This window comes from Dendrobates tinctorius, unplaced genomic scaffold (assembly GCF_039654945.1).
Source record: "Dendrobates tinctorius isolate UK_male_01 unplaced genomic scaffold, ASM3965494v1 ptg000051l, whole genome shotgun sequence".
NCBI classification, from domain to species: Eukaryota; Metazoa; Chordata; class Amphibia; order Anura; family Dendrobatidae; genus Dendrobates; species Dendrobates tinctorius.
This window is the reverse complement of record NW_027361719.1, coordinates 23,383,480-23,401,483: the sequence shown is the minus strand read 5'-3', so window position 1 is coordinate 23,401,483 and position 18,004 is coordinate 23,383,480.

The window sequence follows — 18,004 nt, the reverse complement described above, 5'->3', positions numbered from 1 at the left end:
GAGAAGCCCATGATGGGGGTGATGGGGAGAAGGCCATGATGGGGGTGATGGGGAGAAGGCCATGATGGGGGTGATGGGGAGAAGGCCATGATGGGGGTAATGGGGAGAAGGCCATGATGGGGGTGATGGGAAGAAGGCCATGATGGGGGTGATGGGGAGAAGGCCATGATGGGGGTGATGGGGAGAAGGCCATGATGGGGGTGATGGGGAGAAGGCCATGATGGAGGTGATGGGGAGAAGGCCATGATGGAGGTGATGGGGAGAAGGCCATGATGGGATGATGGAGAGGGCAATGAAGGGGATGGTGGGGGGAGGAAATTATGGAAGTGGTGGTAAGGGCAATGATAAGGGTGGAGGAGAAGGCAATGATGGAGATGGGGAGATGGGAATTATTGTGGTAGTGGAAAAGACAATTATGGGAGTGATGGGGAAGGAGGCAATGATGGGGGTGGTGGAGGAGAAGGCAATTATGGAGGTGGTGAAAAGGGCAATGATGGGGTGGTGGGGGAAAAAGCAATGATGATGAATGTGGTGGGGAGAATGCAGTGATGGTGGTGGTGGAAAGGGCAATAATGGGGTTGGTGGGAGAGGAGGAAATGATGGAGGTGGTGGAATGGGCAATGATGGGTGTGGTGGAGGAGAAAGCAAAGATAGTGGTGGGGGAGAAGAAAATGATGGAGGTGGTGAAGAGGGCGATGGGATGGGGGAGAGGACAATAATGGGATGTGGGGGGAGGAGGACAATGAGGGGTGTGGGGGATTGGAATGGGAGGATGGGGGACTTATAATGGACTTAGGAACAGGGGGAGGTGGAGGAAGACATTATCGCTTATTATGTCTAACACAGTCCCTTAGTGTATAGTGTACTCACTTATGTATAACAGTCCCTTAATAATAATAATAATAATAATAATGAATATTATATACTATCATTATTATTGTTATTTGTGTACTCACTAATTCTGTATAACACCATCCTTAGTAACATAGTTTCCTCTTTTATTATGTAGAACACCGTCCCTTATTACGTACCATCCTCTCTAGTTATATATGGTGCCGTCCCTTATTATATAGCTTCCTCTGCTGTTATGTACAGTGCTGTCTCTTACATAGTGTATTCTTGTTATTTTTGTTATTCACAGTGCCTTCTTTTATTACATAGTCCCCTCTCTTTTTAGATATAAAATGACTGCTGATGGAGCATCCAGTGATCAGATGACCAGTCCATCAGCTCCTCCATTAGAAAGGAAGCTTTCCAATGCTCCATCAGCCATCATTGCATTATACATCTAACAAGACAGGATGGTATGTAATAAAAAACAGGGCTCTATATAATCCAATATGTAAGGAACGGTGCTTTACATAGCAAGAGAGGGCACTTTATAATAAGGGACAGCCAACACAGGCAGAGCTACAAGCCAAGGGAGGAAAGATTGTGCCAACACTGTGACCAGGAGGCCCTGGAGGATGAGATCCACTTCCTGCTACACTGCCCCAAATACTCAGCAGTGAGGGACACTCACTTCAAGACACTCTTACATCTCTTCCCGGATTTCATCACCATGAAGGAGGAAGAGAAAACATATATCCTGCTGGGGGAAGAAGAGAGAGCAGTGGAGATAGCAGCGCAATATGTGAGCGAATGTCACAGACTGCGAGAAAGAGAACTATGATTTGCCAAGGACTTCTATGGCCCCCACCCTGGATCTGCCTCATGCCCCCCATCCACCTTCCCTATGCCATGGACTTCTATAGCCCCACCCTGGATCTGCCCCATCCCCCCATCCACCTTCCCTGTGCCATGGACTTCTATAGCCCCATCCTGGATCTGCCCCCATCCCCTCATCCACCTTCCCTATGCCATGGACTTCTATAGCCCCACCCTGGATCTGCCCCATCCACCTTTCCTACAGCCCCTCCCCAACATCCCTACAGTCCCTATCCCTATTCCCTTCTGTACACTTGCTTTGGCAAAACTAATGTGTATTTAGTCCTGCCATTAAAGCTTCTTTGAATTTGAATATACATAATAAAGGAGACTATGTAATATATATGCATGTATGTGTGTGTGTCTATATATGTAGCTTTGTCACCATAAAAGGAAGGGGGCCCAGACACATTTCTTGCACAGGGGCCCCAAGCTGTTAGTGTCCGCCCCTGCATTGTAGTATATCATCAGTGTGTGTATACACTCACTGGCCACTTTATTAGGTACACCTGTCCAACTGTGTGTTAAGACTTAATTTCTAATCAGCCAATCACATGGCGGGAACTCAGTGCATTTAGGCATGTAGACATGGTCAAGACAATCTCCTGCAGTTCAAACCGAGCATCAGTATGGGGAAGAAAGGTGATTTGAGTGCCTTTGAACGTGGCATGATTGTTGGTGCCAGAAGGGCTGGTTTGAGAATTTCAGAAACTGCTGATCTACTGGGATTTTCACGCACAACCATCTCTAGGGTTTACAGAGAATGGTCCGAAAAAGAAAAAAAATCCAGTGAGCGGCAGTTCTGTGGCCGGAAATGCCTTGTTGATGCCAGAGGTCAGAGGAGAATGGGCATACTGGTTCGAGCTGATAGAAAGGCAACAGTGACTCAAATTGCCACCTGTTACAACCAAGGTAGGCAGAAGAGCATCTCTGAACGCACAGTGCGTCGAACTTTGAGGCAGATGGGCTACAGCAGCAGAAGACCACACTGGGTACCACTCCTCTCAGCTAAGAACAGGCATCTGATGGCTACTTTCAGCAGGATAATGCGCCATGTCATAAAGCTCGAATCATCTCAGATTGGTTTCTTGAACATGACAATGAGTTCACTGTACTCAAATGGCCTCCTCAGTCACCAGATCTCAATCCAATAGAGCATCTTTGGAATGTGGTGGAACGGGAGATTCGCATCAGGGATGTGCAGCCGACAAATCTGCGCCAACTGTGTGATGCCATCATGTCAATATGGTCCAAAATCTCTGAGGAATGCTTCCAGCACCTTGTTGAATCTCTGCCACGAAGAATTGAGGCAGTTCTGAAGGCAAAAGGGGGTCCAACCCGTTACTAGCATGGTGTACCTAATAAAGTGGCCAGTGAGTGTATATATATATATATATATATATATATATATATACACATTGTATATGCATCCTGGCTCCCATATATATATATATATATATATATATATATAATATATACATCCTGGCTCCCCCATACTGTATATATCCATCCTGGCTCCCCATATATATCCATCCTGCCCCCCCATATATGCATCCTGACTCCATATATATGTATCCTGGTCCCTTGTCCTGCCCCCATACATACATCCTGCCACCATATATCGATCCTGGCCCCCCCACATATGTGCATCTTGGCTCTACCATATATCCATCCTGGACCCCATATATATGCATCCTGGCTCCCCCATATATATCCATCCTTGTCCTGCCCCCCCATATATCATCTTGGCCCCCCATAAATATCCTTTCTTGCCCTCAATATATATGCATACTGTTCTCTTGTCCTGGCCCCCCCCCATAAATCCACCCTGGCCCCACATATATCGATCCTGCCCGCCCATATATATGCATCCTGGCTCTACCATATATCAATCCTGGTCACCCATATGTCTGCATCCTGGCCCCCATATATATGCATCCTGGTCCTTTGTCCTGCCCCCCCATATATATGTCCCGGCCTTCCCATATGTATCCATCCTTGCTCCCCGTGACCCATATGTATCCATCCTGGCTCCTCATTTGTATCCATCCTGGTCCTTTGTCCTGCCCCCCATATATCCATCCTGCCTCCCCCTTATATCGATCCTGGACCTTTTTTCCTGACCCTCATATATCCATCCTGCTGCCCCCCTTTATATCCATTCTGGTCCTTTTTTCCTGCCCCCATATATCCATCTTGCTGCCCCCCTTATATCCATCTTGGTCCTTTTTTCCTGCCCCCCTATATATCCATCCTGCTGCCAGCCTTATCCATCCTGGTCCTTTTTTCCTGCCCCCATATATCCATCCTGGCCACTTGTCCTGGCTTCATGGAGAGACAGAGACAGAGAGAGCGGCAGAAAAAAAGATTTCTCTTGTCTACCTGCACTCCCAGCGCTGGGAGGCATCCTTCTCCTCTGCAGGTTTGAAGCGCACATAGTAAAATGGCCGCCGACCTAGCAGAGGCTGGCGGCTGATGCGCGCCCATCGCATGCGACGCATGACACTGACGTCATACACCGGTGACAACGGGCAAACAATTGACAGATACGATCGGGACGTGTGACGCCGTGGTTCAGGTAATGAACGCTACGTGTGCGCGCCCCTGCACATTCTCTGTCTGCGCTTTTAAAGGGCCCATGCCCCTAAAAACTGCAGACTTTTTTTTCTACTTCTCTTTCTCCTCCTTCCTTCTGCCAAGGGCCCACCAGGGATTTCCCCGATACCCCGCCAGGCCAGACCGACCTTGGTGGCCATGCTGCCCCAGCAGCACAGCAAAATATGGAGCAGGGTGCAAAGAGATAGAGAGTGGGCCCTAGGCAGTATGTTGGATGCTACTGCCCACCACCTCACTGAAATTAGCACACTAAATCCAGCTCAAAAGAGCTCCCTGGCGTGGCATTTCTTCAGGGAATGTGCTGATGACAAGGAATGGGTTGCTTGCACGATGTTCTGTCAGAGCCTAAAATGACGCATAAATGTTCTGCATGATGAGGCATCTGAATTCCAAGCACGAAGTACAATGGAGTACACACCTTGAAAAGCATGACAGATCTGGGCCTCCTCCTGCTCCCTCTTTTGCTGCGTTCTCGGCCTCTTCCTCCCGCTCAAGATCAACAGGGCCACCTGCCTCCTCGCAGAGAGAGGATGAGACAGCACCACCATCACTAGTGTCACAAAACGCTTTCCATCGCTCAAACCCTCTAGAGAAGGAGATAACCCCCTACTAACCCATGAGCCATAGTCCTGAATGACAGTATTTTCAAATTACTGACCTTTGATATGCTGCATTCCAGCTGGTGGAGACAGATAGTTTTAAAAAACTGATGGCAGTGTCTGTCCTGCAGTAACTTCTTCCTAGCCACCACTACTTTTCCAGCTGTGCCATCCGTGCCCTGCAAACACATATTGCTGACAAAATCTGGTGTGCATGGTGCAACGCCAACAGTGACAAGGTCCACATAACCACCAATATGTGGACTAGTACAGGGTTCCCCAACTCCAGTCCTCAAGGCCCACCAACAGATCATGTTTTCAGGATTTCCTTTGTATTGCATAGGTGAAGCAATTATCACCTGAGCAATACTAAGGAAATCCTGAGAACATGATCTGTTTGTGGGCCTTGAGGACTGGAGTTGGGGAACCCTGGACTAGTAAGCACAGCCAGGGATGTTACATCTCCCTAACTGCCCACTGGGTAAATGTAGTGGCATCTTGGACAGAAGCAGAAGGCGTTCTATCCCATGTCCAAATACCATCAGGATTTCTGGATGTTTCTCTGTTCAGGTTGCCTCCTCCTCCTACTCCGCTTCCTCCTCCAGTCATAGTAAGACCTGCACTACCAACTTCAGCACAGCCAGGGGTAAATGACAGCAGACTGTTCTTAATCTCTTCTGCTTGGGGAACAAATCCCACAACATGCAGGAGCTGTGGACAGGGATCCAACCACAGACAGATGAGTGGTTGGTGCCAGTGAACCTCAAGTCCGGCCTGGTGGTGTATGGTGTACGATAGCAGGCAAAATCTAATAACAGTTCTGGGCCTAGCCGGTTTGGCACACATCCCTTGTGCTGAACTTGGTGGTGCTGAGCTTCCTGAAAAACTATCCATGTTTGTCAGAGCTGCTGATGAAAGTGCTGGCAGTTTGTGCTTGCCTTCAGCATTCTCACCTGACTGCTGTTCCCTTGTCTGCACTGTAGCAACACTTCTGCCTTCCTAACTCCACCTTGCAGATGCTGGAGAGACTGTGTGAGCAGCAGGAGATAGTGGAGTGTCAGATGCAGCAGCTGAGTCGCACAGCAAAACAAAACCACTTCACCACCAATGAGTGGGCCTTTGTTGGGAATTGTGTGCTGTGTTGCATCGCTTTGAATGCAACACAAAAGTGCCAGCAACCTCATCAGCATTACTATACCACTTACAGTAGACGACTGCTGCAAGAAACAATTAAGGCAATGATGGATCACATAGTGGCACAGGAGAAGAGGAACAAGAGGACCAGGGCATATTCACACCTTTATCAGGCTTGTCGTCCACACATGGCTCGGAGGGTGGGTTACAGTGCCTGGTACCCAACTATACAGTCAGGTGACAGTTGGGAAGATGATGATGAGCATGAGGAACAACCATGTTCACAGCAGGGTGGCACTCAGAGCATCTCACTGGCATCACTGGAGCATGCCTGGGGGATACAGAGGACCCAAACCATATACCTCTCACCCAGGGCGGCTTGTCATTACCTCTGACAGCCTGGCACACATGAGCCAATACATGCTGCTGTGACTGCGCAATGACCACCAAGTTTCCTGTATTGTTAAGAGTGCAGATTACTGATTGGCCACCTTGCTGGATCCCCGCTATAAGGGTAATGTGCCATCATTACTTCCGTCACTAGGGTAGGATCACAAAATGTGTAAATACAAGCACACTCTGGTAAAAAAAAACACTGATGGCTTTCCCACGTGACAGCGGGGGGCTCCGTGAAAGAACACAGCAGAGGTAGAGGAGGAAGTCTCCAGTGCAACTGGGGCACCACCACCACCTCAAAAGGCAGGGTTAGTATTGTCAAAATGTGGCAAAATTTTATGAGCACACCACAACATCTAGCACCACTATCTGATACGGTCTGTGTTAGTAGAAGGCAGCGTTAGAACAATATGGTGGAAGAGTGTGGCGCCCCTGAGGCTCAGTCGCCACAGAGGTACAGCACCTTCTCCTAAGGTGTGGTGCCCCACCATCCAGGTAGGTTGGGGGCTCCTGACCACGCTCCAACACTCGCACCCCACACAATAGAGTAGTTCAGCAAAAACACATTGCGGCTCCTTGCTTAGAGAGAAGCAGACCACCCTTGGTAGTTCCCTGCTTGGAACACTAGACGTGCTGGGAGGTGGGTGGATTTGAGAATACATAAAAGAGCGGGATGGTCTAGGATTACAGGTCAGTCAGTCAGTGAGTGAGGCTGAGAGAGGAAGCCACTCGGAGAGGAGTGGGGATCCCTGGAAGAGGGTTGGAGGAAGGAGTGCTGCAGCTGCCTCAGTGACCGGAGCCAGCTGGCACGGGAAAGGAAAGAAGGAGAAAGTCATTGAACTGAAGCCTGAGCTTCCATAGGAGAGAAAGACAAGTACGGAATGTAGGAGTAAAAGGGAACACAGAGGACGTGGGTTAGAGGAAGAACCCTGCCTAGAAGTTCTAAGCGCAAGGCCGGGGCCCAGTCCCCGAGGTTGTATGGAGACTAATGGTTCTGCAGCAGACACCGGTGGAGTAGTAGGCTGTAAAAGAATTGACCAGAGCTGGGCCTCCCCTACCCCCCCAAGGAGACATAGGCGGAGGCCAGCATGACGGGGGGGTGGTCGGCTATCAGGGGGAGTACCCTGGAGTTGGGGGAGTATATAGAGGAGGGGTGTGGGTGTCCCCTTCCTCTCTGGATCTGGTCCCCAAGAAGAAGTCACCCTTACTATGGCAGACGTGGAGCGGTTGTTGGAGCAGCTGCGGGCGGCGTTGCGGTCACAGCCCCCAGACTTGCTCGCGTCGCAGGTGGCTGGCATTGTTCCAGGGACCTCCGGCGAGCCTGCAGTAGTGGGGAGGGAGCGGCGCTACAGACGGGTGAGGCCTCCCAAGTGGCTCTCACCAGATTCATCCCCCAGGGCCTCGCGGCACCGCCGGAGCCCCTCCGGGGACCCTCCAGGCCGGGCGCAGCATTCTGTGCCTGTCGCCGCTACCCGGCCTGGGAGGAATCCGCAGGCCAGGCGAGGGCCCGCGGCGATGGCTAGGCCGCGGCCTACCTCCAGGCGGGGGGCGGGCCTGTCAGGCGCCGGGCGGCAGCAAGCCGTAGTACCAGCGGGGGGACGGACATCGGGGGACCTTCGGACTGCAGCCTGGCAGGGCTGCCATCACCTTTTCAGGCAGTGGGGGAACATCGAGCGCGGCAGAGGGCCGTGGCGAAGGGGCCCTGCATCGGCGGTCCGCTTTGGAGGCCGCTGCAAGAGGAGGGGGACGTTTCAGCACCAGGACCGCGGCCTGCTCCCCTGCGGGGCCGCTATCGGCAATGCCCATGTACGGTGGCGATGGACTCATTTCTGGGGGCCTGGAGGCGCAGCGGGGGGGCGCTTAGTGCTTCGCTGCAGGAGTCAGCCGTGGCAGCGGGAGCAGAACTCACAGTGTCCCGGTCAGCATCCATAGTCGGGGTCCCGTCATCGGGGTCCCTCGTGGGGCCCAGTAACCATCATCTGGCTCCTCCTGCGGGGAGTCCCAGAGGTCGACAGCAAGCTGGCGAAGGTACATCCGATGACCCAGGTTTTCCCGCTGGAGGGCACACAGCCCCCTCGCAGCCCAGTGAGTATGGCTCTGTGTCCCCTGTTTGTTATCCAGTTGCAACATCATCCTGGTTGAGTGGGGGGCCGTTGGCAGAATCCCTCGGGGTCAGCGGGGGGTTGGGGTTTGGTGGCGTAGCCGCGGCCGGTGGGGTTTAGCGACGTGCTTGCGGATATGCGGAATTTGGTGACGCGTCTGGAGCAGGGTCTCGCTTCACCATCTCCGGTAGCAGCTTGGGCGCAAGCGGGAAGCCCTGCGGGGCCGAGTGTGTTGTATTTGGCCGGGCGCGCAAGTGAACCGGTGTCGGTGCAGACTGAGAAAGAAAAAGAATGTCGCGTACACTCGGATGATAGAGCGCATGGGGAGGTGTATGTTTGTTTTGAGGGCCAGTTGGGGGCTCATTTAAAGAAGGAAGTAAAGGAGCGCGTTTGGAAGGACGAGTATGTGGAAATATTTTCCCTATTGCCATTAGAGAAATTTAGTTTGGATAAGGGTAAGAAAGAGGATAGCAAAAAGGAGGATGAAGAGAAGCGTAGATGGCGTCTGATCCCGCAAACGTTCGTTAATTGGCAACAGGCGTTCGCTTTTTTGGCGAGCGTCATTGGAGAAAAGTCCCCCGATAATTGCTCAGCGTTATTTTGTTATTTTGACGCCATCGGGGAGGCCTATAGAGTGTACGGGGGGCATGCTTGGTTGCGTTATGATGAGCAATTTCGGCAGAGGAAGGCCGTCCGTCCGGCTATCCGTTGAGACCAGAAGGACATTGGGCTGTGGATGCGGGTCATAGCTCAAAATAAATTTGGGAGCTCCTTTCATGGGGGGGCTGGGAGTACCAGCCAGAGTAGCAGCAGTTTTGGGCGGGGGCGGGCAAGTTCAAACGGGGAATCATAAATTGGGGTTGTGCTGTCAGTTCAACGATGGCCCGTGTAAGTTCGGGGCGAACTGCAAATTTAAACATCTTTGCTCCAACTGCAATAGCGCGTCCCATGGAGCCGCCAAGTGTTTTAAGAAAGGGAAGCCCCGAACCGGCGGTGGTAGTTCCCAAGAGGGAGACTCCAGTGAAGCTGGAAAGGATGGTCCCTTATCTAAATAGATATGGGGACAGGGAGAAGTCGGCTTTGCTGTACGCGGGTTTCAAGGACGGTTTTGTTATCCCTCACCCCCCTTTTGCTATTCCGCGGGTTTTAAAAAATTTGCGTTTGGCCTTGTTACATGGTTCAGTGGTTTCAGAAAAGCTAGAAAAGGAGGTTTCGTTGGGCCGTATGGCTGGCCCCTTCGTTTCTCCCCCTTTTGCGGATTTGGTTGTTTCTCCTCTGGGAGTGGTTCCGAAGAAAGAGCCGAATAAGTTTCGGCTTATTCAACATTTGTCGTACCCTCGCGGGGGTTCTGTTAGCGATGGTATTGATCCGGAAATCTGTTCAGTGGTTTATTCCTCCTTTGATGAAGCAGCGCGGTGGGTGCAAAAATGTGGTCGGGGTGCCCTAATGGCTAAAACAGACGTGGAATCCACTTTTCGTTTGCTCCCGATTTCACACGGATAGCATGAAGTTGCTAGGTTGCTATTGGGAGGGCATGTTTTTTGTGGACAGGTGTCTCCCCATGGGATGCTCGCTGTCTTGTGCGTATTTTGAAGCCTTCAGTTCCTTTTTGGAGTGGGTCGTGCGTGATATTTCCGGTTTTGATTCGGTCATTCATTACTTGGATGATTTTCTGTGTGTGGGCCCGGGGGATTCCGCGCATTGCGAGAGAATGTTACAGGCCATTGCGTGGGTGGCGGAGCGTTTTGGAGTTCGACTTGCACCTGGGAAAACCGAAGGCCCCTGTACGTGTTTGCGTTTTTTGGGAATTGTCATTGATACGGTGAATTGGGAGTTCCGGCTGCCAGAGGATAAGTTGGCGGAGTTGCGGGCGGAGGTGGTCCGAGCGCGCAGGGTCAAGAAGTTGTCACTGCGTGATCTCCAGTTGTTGCTGAGAAAGCTCAATTTTGCATGTTGAGTCATACCAATGGGGCGTGTTTTTTCACGTCGTCTGGCCAGTGCGACCGCGGGTGTTCGTGCCCCTCATCATTTCATCAGGTTGTCAGCAGAACTCAGGGCCGATTTGGCGATTTGGGAGTCTTTTTTGAAGAGGTACACGGCCATTCGTTGGTGATGGAAGAGGTGGTCAGCAGTGACGCGTTGGAGTTGTTCATGGATGCGGCTGGCGGTGTTGGTTTTGGGGCTTACTTTCGGGGGCAGTGGTGCGCGTCCCGGTGGCCCAAGGAATGGATTGCAGACGGCTTGGTGCGCAATATCACTTTGCTGGAGATCTTTCCGATTCTCGTAGCCGTCCATTTGTGGGGACGGGTGTTTTGGGATCGGCGGGTGCGTTTTAATTGCGATAACATGAGCGTTGTGTGCGCGATCAATGGCCTTACTGCATCGTCTCCCCCTGTCGTTCGGGTTTTACAGCGGTTGGTTCTCCTTTGTTTGGACCTGAATGCACATGTAACCGCGACACATGTTCCAGGTGTTAAGAACGATATCGCTGACTCTCTCTCTCGTTTACAGTGGGATCGGTTTCACTCTTTGGCGCCAGAGGCAGAGGTCATGGGTTTAGCTTGTCCGGAGAAGCTGTGGATAGTGGCCTACGGGCTGCGGAATCGCTGATCGAATCGTCTTTGGCTCCAAAAACCTGGGAGGCTTACCGGGCTGTGTGGTGCAAGTGGGAGGAACAGTTAGCGGACGGCGTAGCAGTCGGGCCCGGCTTGGACCAGGAGGGAGTTTTGTTGTCTTGGTTGGGGCGGGGGGCCTCCGAGGGTTGGTCGGGTGCAAAGCCATGCGTGTTTTGGCGGGGCTGTCCTTTGGTTTTCGCTTGCGCGGTTGCCGCGATTGGACGAAAACATTTTTGGTGAAACAAGCGGCAAAAGGGTTTCGCCGGTTGAAAAGTGGGGGTGATTTGAGGCGTCCGATATCTTTTGAGGTGCTTGAACGGTTGGGAGGCGTTTTGGAGACGGTGTGTTCTTCACGTTAGGAGGTATTGTTATTTCGCCTAGCTTTTTCGTTAGCATTTTTTGGCGCATTAAGGGTAGGGGAACTAGTGTCGGGGAACAAGCAGTCAGCCGGGGGTATATTGGCCAGGGACATTGTGTTTACTGCGCGGGGCATTGAGTTTTGGTTGCGACGGTCTAAGACGGATCAGGCGGGAAAAGGTCGCCGAGTGGTGTTGGGCCGTGTGCCCGGGTCTTTGATGTGTCCCTTTCAGTGTTTGCAAGGGTTTTGGGAGCTGGGTCCTAGTTTGAACGGTCCCCTTTTGTGTCACGTGGATGGCTCTAGTTTGTCAAGATACCACTTTGGCACTGTTTTCAAGAGGTCCATCCGATCGTTGGGTTTGGATGAATCCCGTTTCGCTTCTCATTCGTTCAGGATAGGGGCAGCATCAGAAGCTGCAGTTTGGGGTTTGGATGCAGCTTCGATTCGGCGCATTGGTGGTTGGGCGTCCAATCGTTACCGAAGTTATGTTAGGTCAGTGGGTGGTGACTGGTGAGGCACTGGGTGGCATTCCCGCTAATTGAGTTTGGTTTTGATGTTGGCATCGCCTTTTTTGTTTCAGGTGTCGAGCCGTTGCAGGTGTGGATTTTTGGTAATTCCTTCGTCTACTGGGGAGCGTTGTGAGCGGATGTCCGGAACGAAGGCAGACAGCTCGGTTTTTCCAGGAACATGGCCTTGTTGCAGTGGTGTGGTTTTAGGGGGATGGAGTGGAGACGTGTCTTGCCGGAAATACACAAGTGCGTTCGGTTGGACCGCGCTCCGGACATCCTGGTGTTACATGTTGGGGGTAACGACTTGGCGGTTCGACCTTTTCGGGAGTTGATACGGGACATCAAGCAGGACTGTCTGCGCTTGTGGTTATTGTACCAAGGGGTCACTATCGTTTGGTCCGATATTGTTCCTCGGAGGCGATGGCATTCCATGAGGTCTCTCACTAAGGTTAACAAGGCCAGGGTAAAAGTGAACAGGGCTGTGTCTTCTTTTGTCATCAGGAATGGGGAGGTGGCGGTTCGACACTTTGATTTGGAAAAAGGCGAGGGTGATTTCTGGCTGGCCGATGGGGTTCATTTGAATTCAGTTGGTTCTGACATTTGGGCTCTCGGCCTCCAGGAGGGTATTGAGCGGGCCATGGCATGGCGTGTTCGGGGGGTCTCAGGCCATTGAGGTGTTCAAGGGCCCTCGTTGTGGCGGTTTCGAGAGGGGGGGAGTCCTTGAAGTCGGTAAAAATTGGGTTTGGAGACTCAGTGTCTATGGTCTCCTTCGTTAAACAGGTATCTTGGGGGTGATCTGGTGAAAGGTGGTGGGGGAGTTTCCGGCCGAAGTGGCGGATCCCCGAGTAGCTTAGTGGATGAGATATATCGGTGTTGGTGCTCCCGAGCCAGTGGGGTATCGGCTGGGAGCAATCATGATGGGTTTTGTCCACAGGAATTTTTGGGGTTATTCACCAAGATCTTGGGGGCTTCAAGGACTCCTTCTCAGGTTCATGTTATTGTAAATGTGATTTATGATTCACTGTTTGTTGTTTTGGTGTTTATAATAAAGGCTGCTGTGGCCATAACATTCCAAAGAAATTCCGAATCTTCGTGTTCTGTGGTGGGGATTATTGGAGGTGATGCGGCGGGAGATTTGGTGATGGGTTGAGATTTGTTCCCACTCCTCTCTGGTGGCAACTCGACACTACCAACATCATGCACTGCTCCCATCTAAGACTTGAGGGCACAACAGCAACACGGATAGAGAGCCGGGACTTAGGAGTAGAGAGTCCGCGAAGCAGGCTACAGCTGTCTGCCATGCAAGTAGAGTTCTTGGGGACATCTGTCTGGAGGAACTCCAGTGTAACTCAGTACTAGGAGATCTTCACACTTAAAGGCGCTATAGAGGAGACGTTCAGAAAAGGCACATAAGTTGGCGGAGCTTGGAAGGTAGCATTCCATCTTGCCTGGGGGTTGACTGAGTCCCTGACCCGGAGGACACGGCACAGAAGCAGGCACTACAGACTGTGAGTAAAGCTTTGGAACTACATGCCCTGGTGTCCTCCATTTCTTCCTGCATCCGTCCGCCTGGCACTGCTGCATCCCCTGCGCCAAACACTATACCATCTAAGCGTTTCCACATCTACACTGCCCTGGGACAACAGCCCTGTCTGTGGAGGGCTATAACATCATTTGTTGTGAGTTCATTTTCCCCTTCCCCGTTGATGTCTGATGAACTCCCTCTGCAGGTGAAGAGAGGTAGTGAAATTGATTGGGTTGAGAAGAACCTGTCATCTGAACAGGTGGAGTCTGATTGGACGCCCGGAATCACTGAGTGGATATAAGGCAGCCGACGCCCTACAGGGGTGCTGGTGATCCTTTCTGCTCTGAGCTCTTGCAACCAGTTAGTCCTGTCTACTGAAAGCTAAGTTTTTGCTCTCTTATTTTTCCATGAGATTTTGTCTGTTTGCTTCGTGTTTTGTGTTCAGCCTGCCTTTGTTGGGACGGGCTGAGCTCCATTTTTGTCTCTGATCAGTTTATCTCTTTGCTCTGTTTTCAGAATATACCTGAGTGCTGATATAGTGATTTTGAAGTCTAGCGACTTCAGGGCCTTTTTCCCTATCAGACGATTGGGACATTTTTGGTAGGGTTTTTGCGGATTGCAGCCAGCATCTTTTCTGTCCTTTCCTATTTCGTTTTGGGCCCCATCGTTTGCTCAACCTGTCTTTCTGTCTGTGTTTGTGTTTTCATCTGCTTTTCACCGACAATACATGTTGGGGGCTGTCTATTGCTTTGGGGTCTGCTCTGGGGCAGTTTAGATTTCCCCTTTCTTTCTTTAGGCTTATTTAGTTCTCCGGCTGTGAACAAGGGGTCTAGGGCACCGTAGGAACCCCCCACGGCTACTGTTAGTTGTGTTGAATAGGATCAGGGGTCTGCAATCCGATAGCTACCAACCTCTCCGGTTTTCTGGACTTAGCTTGTATTTTTGTTTTTTTCCTCCTTCGGTGACTCATTCATAACAACCATTGCTGCACCACACCATCTGTCCCAGAGGATCTGTCTGCAGCATCGGCTTAACACCTCCCTTGCCGAACACCACAGGTGGCGTCACGAACTATTCATCTAACTACATTCTACCATTCACAACTTCCCCTGCTACTTGGGCGCCCAGGGCCACGGTCCGGGTCACCACTGCTGTGCACATCCCACTGATACCGGCCCTCCCCACAGCCCTGGGAGGGTGACCCACGAGTACCTGTCCATGCATCTCCATGCACTGACTGATGGATCTGCCCCATTTAACTTCCGTGTCTCCAAATTGTACACATGGCCTGAGCTTGCCCTTTATGCCTTGAAGTTGCTGCTCAACCCTGCAGTAAGTGAACTGTTCGAAGGTGTGTTTAGCTTGGCAGGGGGTGTGATCACAGACAGGCACATCTGCCTGTCCACATCCAACAAGGGGAAGCTTACATTCCTTAAAACGAACCAGGCGTGGATCCCACAGGGCTTGTCCATACCTTTGTATTACTAGACACCTATACTAGCTGAACCAAGCCAGTATTCAAGTCTATTTGCCATTTATTTCATTTAGGTTCCTCCTCCCCAAATAAAATACTCAGAAAACAATGTTGGCTACTTCCATCTCTGCCTCTACCACCTGCACTGTCTCTTCTTCCACCTCCTTCTCTAGTTGGACCTCTGCCCCCCTAGTTGTAGCTTGTTAGTTTATTTTGGGTTGATTCTATGTTCTTTGAAGTCAGTTACCTAAAAAAAAAAAATACCCCAAAGCATAGTGTTGAATTACTCTTCCCTTGCCTTTTCCTCTTATACCGCCAAGTCTTCCTCTTGCTCCACTTGGACATACGCCTCCTGGTTCTAGATTGCTAGTTTTAGTTTTGCTAATTCTTGCTTCCTTTCAGTCAGTTCCATAAAAAAAATAGAAAAACAAAATTAGAAAAAACCCACAAAAAGTGTTGGATTGCTCTTACTTTCACATGGGATGCATTTTGATAGCGCTGGGCAGTCCGCCTGATCTAATAGAAGGTCATAACTAATAGGCTGTTAACCTGGATGCTGTGCATTGCCATAGTGTGAACAGCGCTGCATACAAGTCTTCATTGTGCGTTAATATACCAAGCAGCCGCCCCCTCCATGGATTGGTAGGATGTGAGCTGTTGTCTCATTGGTATTCTTGCACCTGTGTTGCCATCTTAATTATATGAGTCCACTGCATCCTGATGTATTTGTTTGGAGGCCTGGGCAGGTAAGCATCTCTGCCTTTTTTTCCTGTATTTTTTACTCTTCCTTTCCACCTACACCACCACATACACCTCCTCCTCCACTTGTACCGTACCTGTTTCTCCAGGTTCAAGATTATTATTTTTTATTTCTGCTTAGCATGGGGACAGGACACAGCTGTAGTGAGGGACAGTATTAGGTTTTGGCTGTGCGCAGTTTTCCAAAAAACACTATGTATACCCTGCACCCGTGTCTGTGATAGTAATGTGCGTATCCAAAAGTTTTAGTTAATCTGCAACCCTGTCTGTGAAAGTCATGTCATGCGCGTCAAAGCAATCTGCACTAGAGTTGAGTAGAAAAATTTACAGGGCCCTGGTACAGTGGCCAAGCTAGTAGTCTCTGGGCGCCAGACCAGAATCCCGCTAACCAAGTCCTATCTTTTGGCCCTCGTGATGTCATACTAGTCAGAAGTTGTAGCAGGGATGACAGAAAGTTGAAGGTTTGCAGGTCTCTGGTTCTGTGGCTATGGCCTACCAACATGGCTGCTGGACTTCGGTCATGTGAATCCTTTCCCTCAAATCTATTCTACCCCTTAGCTTTTCTTGATGTTACACTTATAAAATCAAAAATTGCTACGCTCTTCATGTTCAAGGTTTCAGATTTATGGATTGAGCTAAAGAAGATATTTCAGGTATAAATGACTGCATAAATATACATGTGAGCCAGACTCAGTGATTTCTTGCTGATGCTCTGTGTCAGCTGCAAAATAAAAAAAGGACTTCTCACATTTTATTAAAATGACCCAGAAATCTATCATGTTATCCTCCAATGAGATACAACACAGAACAAAGCACAATCCTATCATTACAATACTGTATACAAAGGCGACAGCGAGAAAAGCATAAAAGGGACTGGTGCTGAATAAACCAGTTATAAGTCGTACGAATCATTATGGTAATACTGTAATAGTATATAGAGATAGCTGCACAGTCACATCAGATAGGTGAAAGGAATGCCATGGTATTAGGGCTGATGCCTTTTCCAATAACTTTAGTTGGCACCCCTCCCCTTCATTTGACGAATCATTATATAGGATACAAATTACCCATAACACAGTAAATTATTCCAGATGATTAACACCATGTTGTTTGATGCTCAACAAAGTGACTTTTTAGTCTGATAACACTGCTAGGAGATTACAAAAGCTTTTCCAGCTTGCAAGGAATAAAAAATCTTCAGCTTTATTTGATTGATTAGTCCTTTTGTGTCATGGCGATTTTTTGCTTTTTTTCTCTCTTCTTCCAAGAGACATAGCTTTCCTATTTTTCCATCAACATAGCCATATAAAGTATTGGTTCTTGTGGGACAAGTTGTACTTTTAAATGACACCATTCATTTTTTCATGGGATGTACTGGAAAGCGGGGAAAAAAACATCCAAATGTGGTAAAATTGCAAAAAAGCACATTCTGCAATTGATTTTAATTTTATTTACTTCTTTATTTTTAATGAGGGGGAAATGGGGGTGATTTGAACTTGCATATGATCTTAAAAAAAATGTTATAATTTAATTTTTTTTTTCTACTTTTCACTATACTTGCTAGTTCTTTTAGGGGACTTTAACTTATGCAATACACAGGGGACCTTCTGCAGACCTCTGGCTATTGTGGCAACCCATCGACAACCTCTGTGCACCAATGGACTGTTTGAACAGTGCACCCACCTGCCGACTCACTGTAAATTCCTTTGTCAGAGATTGACATTGGCAATTAACACGTTAACAGCCATGGATGATGCGGAACCAATGGCTGTTAGAGGCACATAAAGGCTGAATATCACTGTCATCATCTTAAATACCCATTATGCAAACAAAAGGATACATTCATAAAGTTTTTTTATATCTATCTTTGTGTCTTGATTATGTAATTTTCTTCAATAAAATATCTTTGAATTTTTTTATTCCTTGTGAGCACCTACCATTAACCGTTTGCATGTAATTTGCAGCTGCTGTTCTATTTATTAGTAACTAGCTGAAGAGCCCGGCGCTGCCCAGGCATAGTAACTAACTGTGGTTAGTTGTAACAAATTATAATGATTATATCTATATATATATATATATAAAGCTGAGTGTAGAGCCCCACCCACTCCACATAGCCTCATTCACTCTAATATCCCACATCATCCCGTCAGAGCCACCAGACTACTATCCCTAATATCCCACATCATCCCGTCAGCCAGAGCCACCGGACT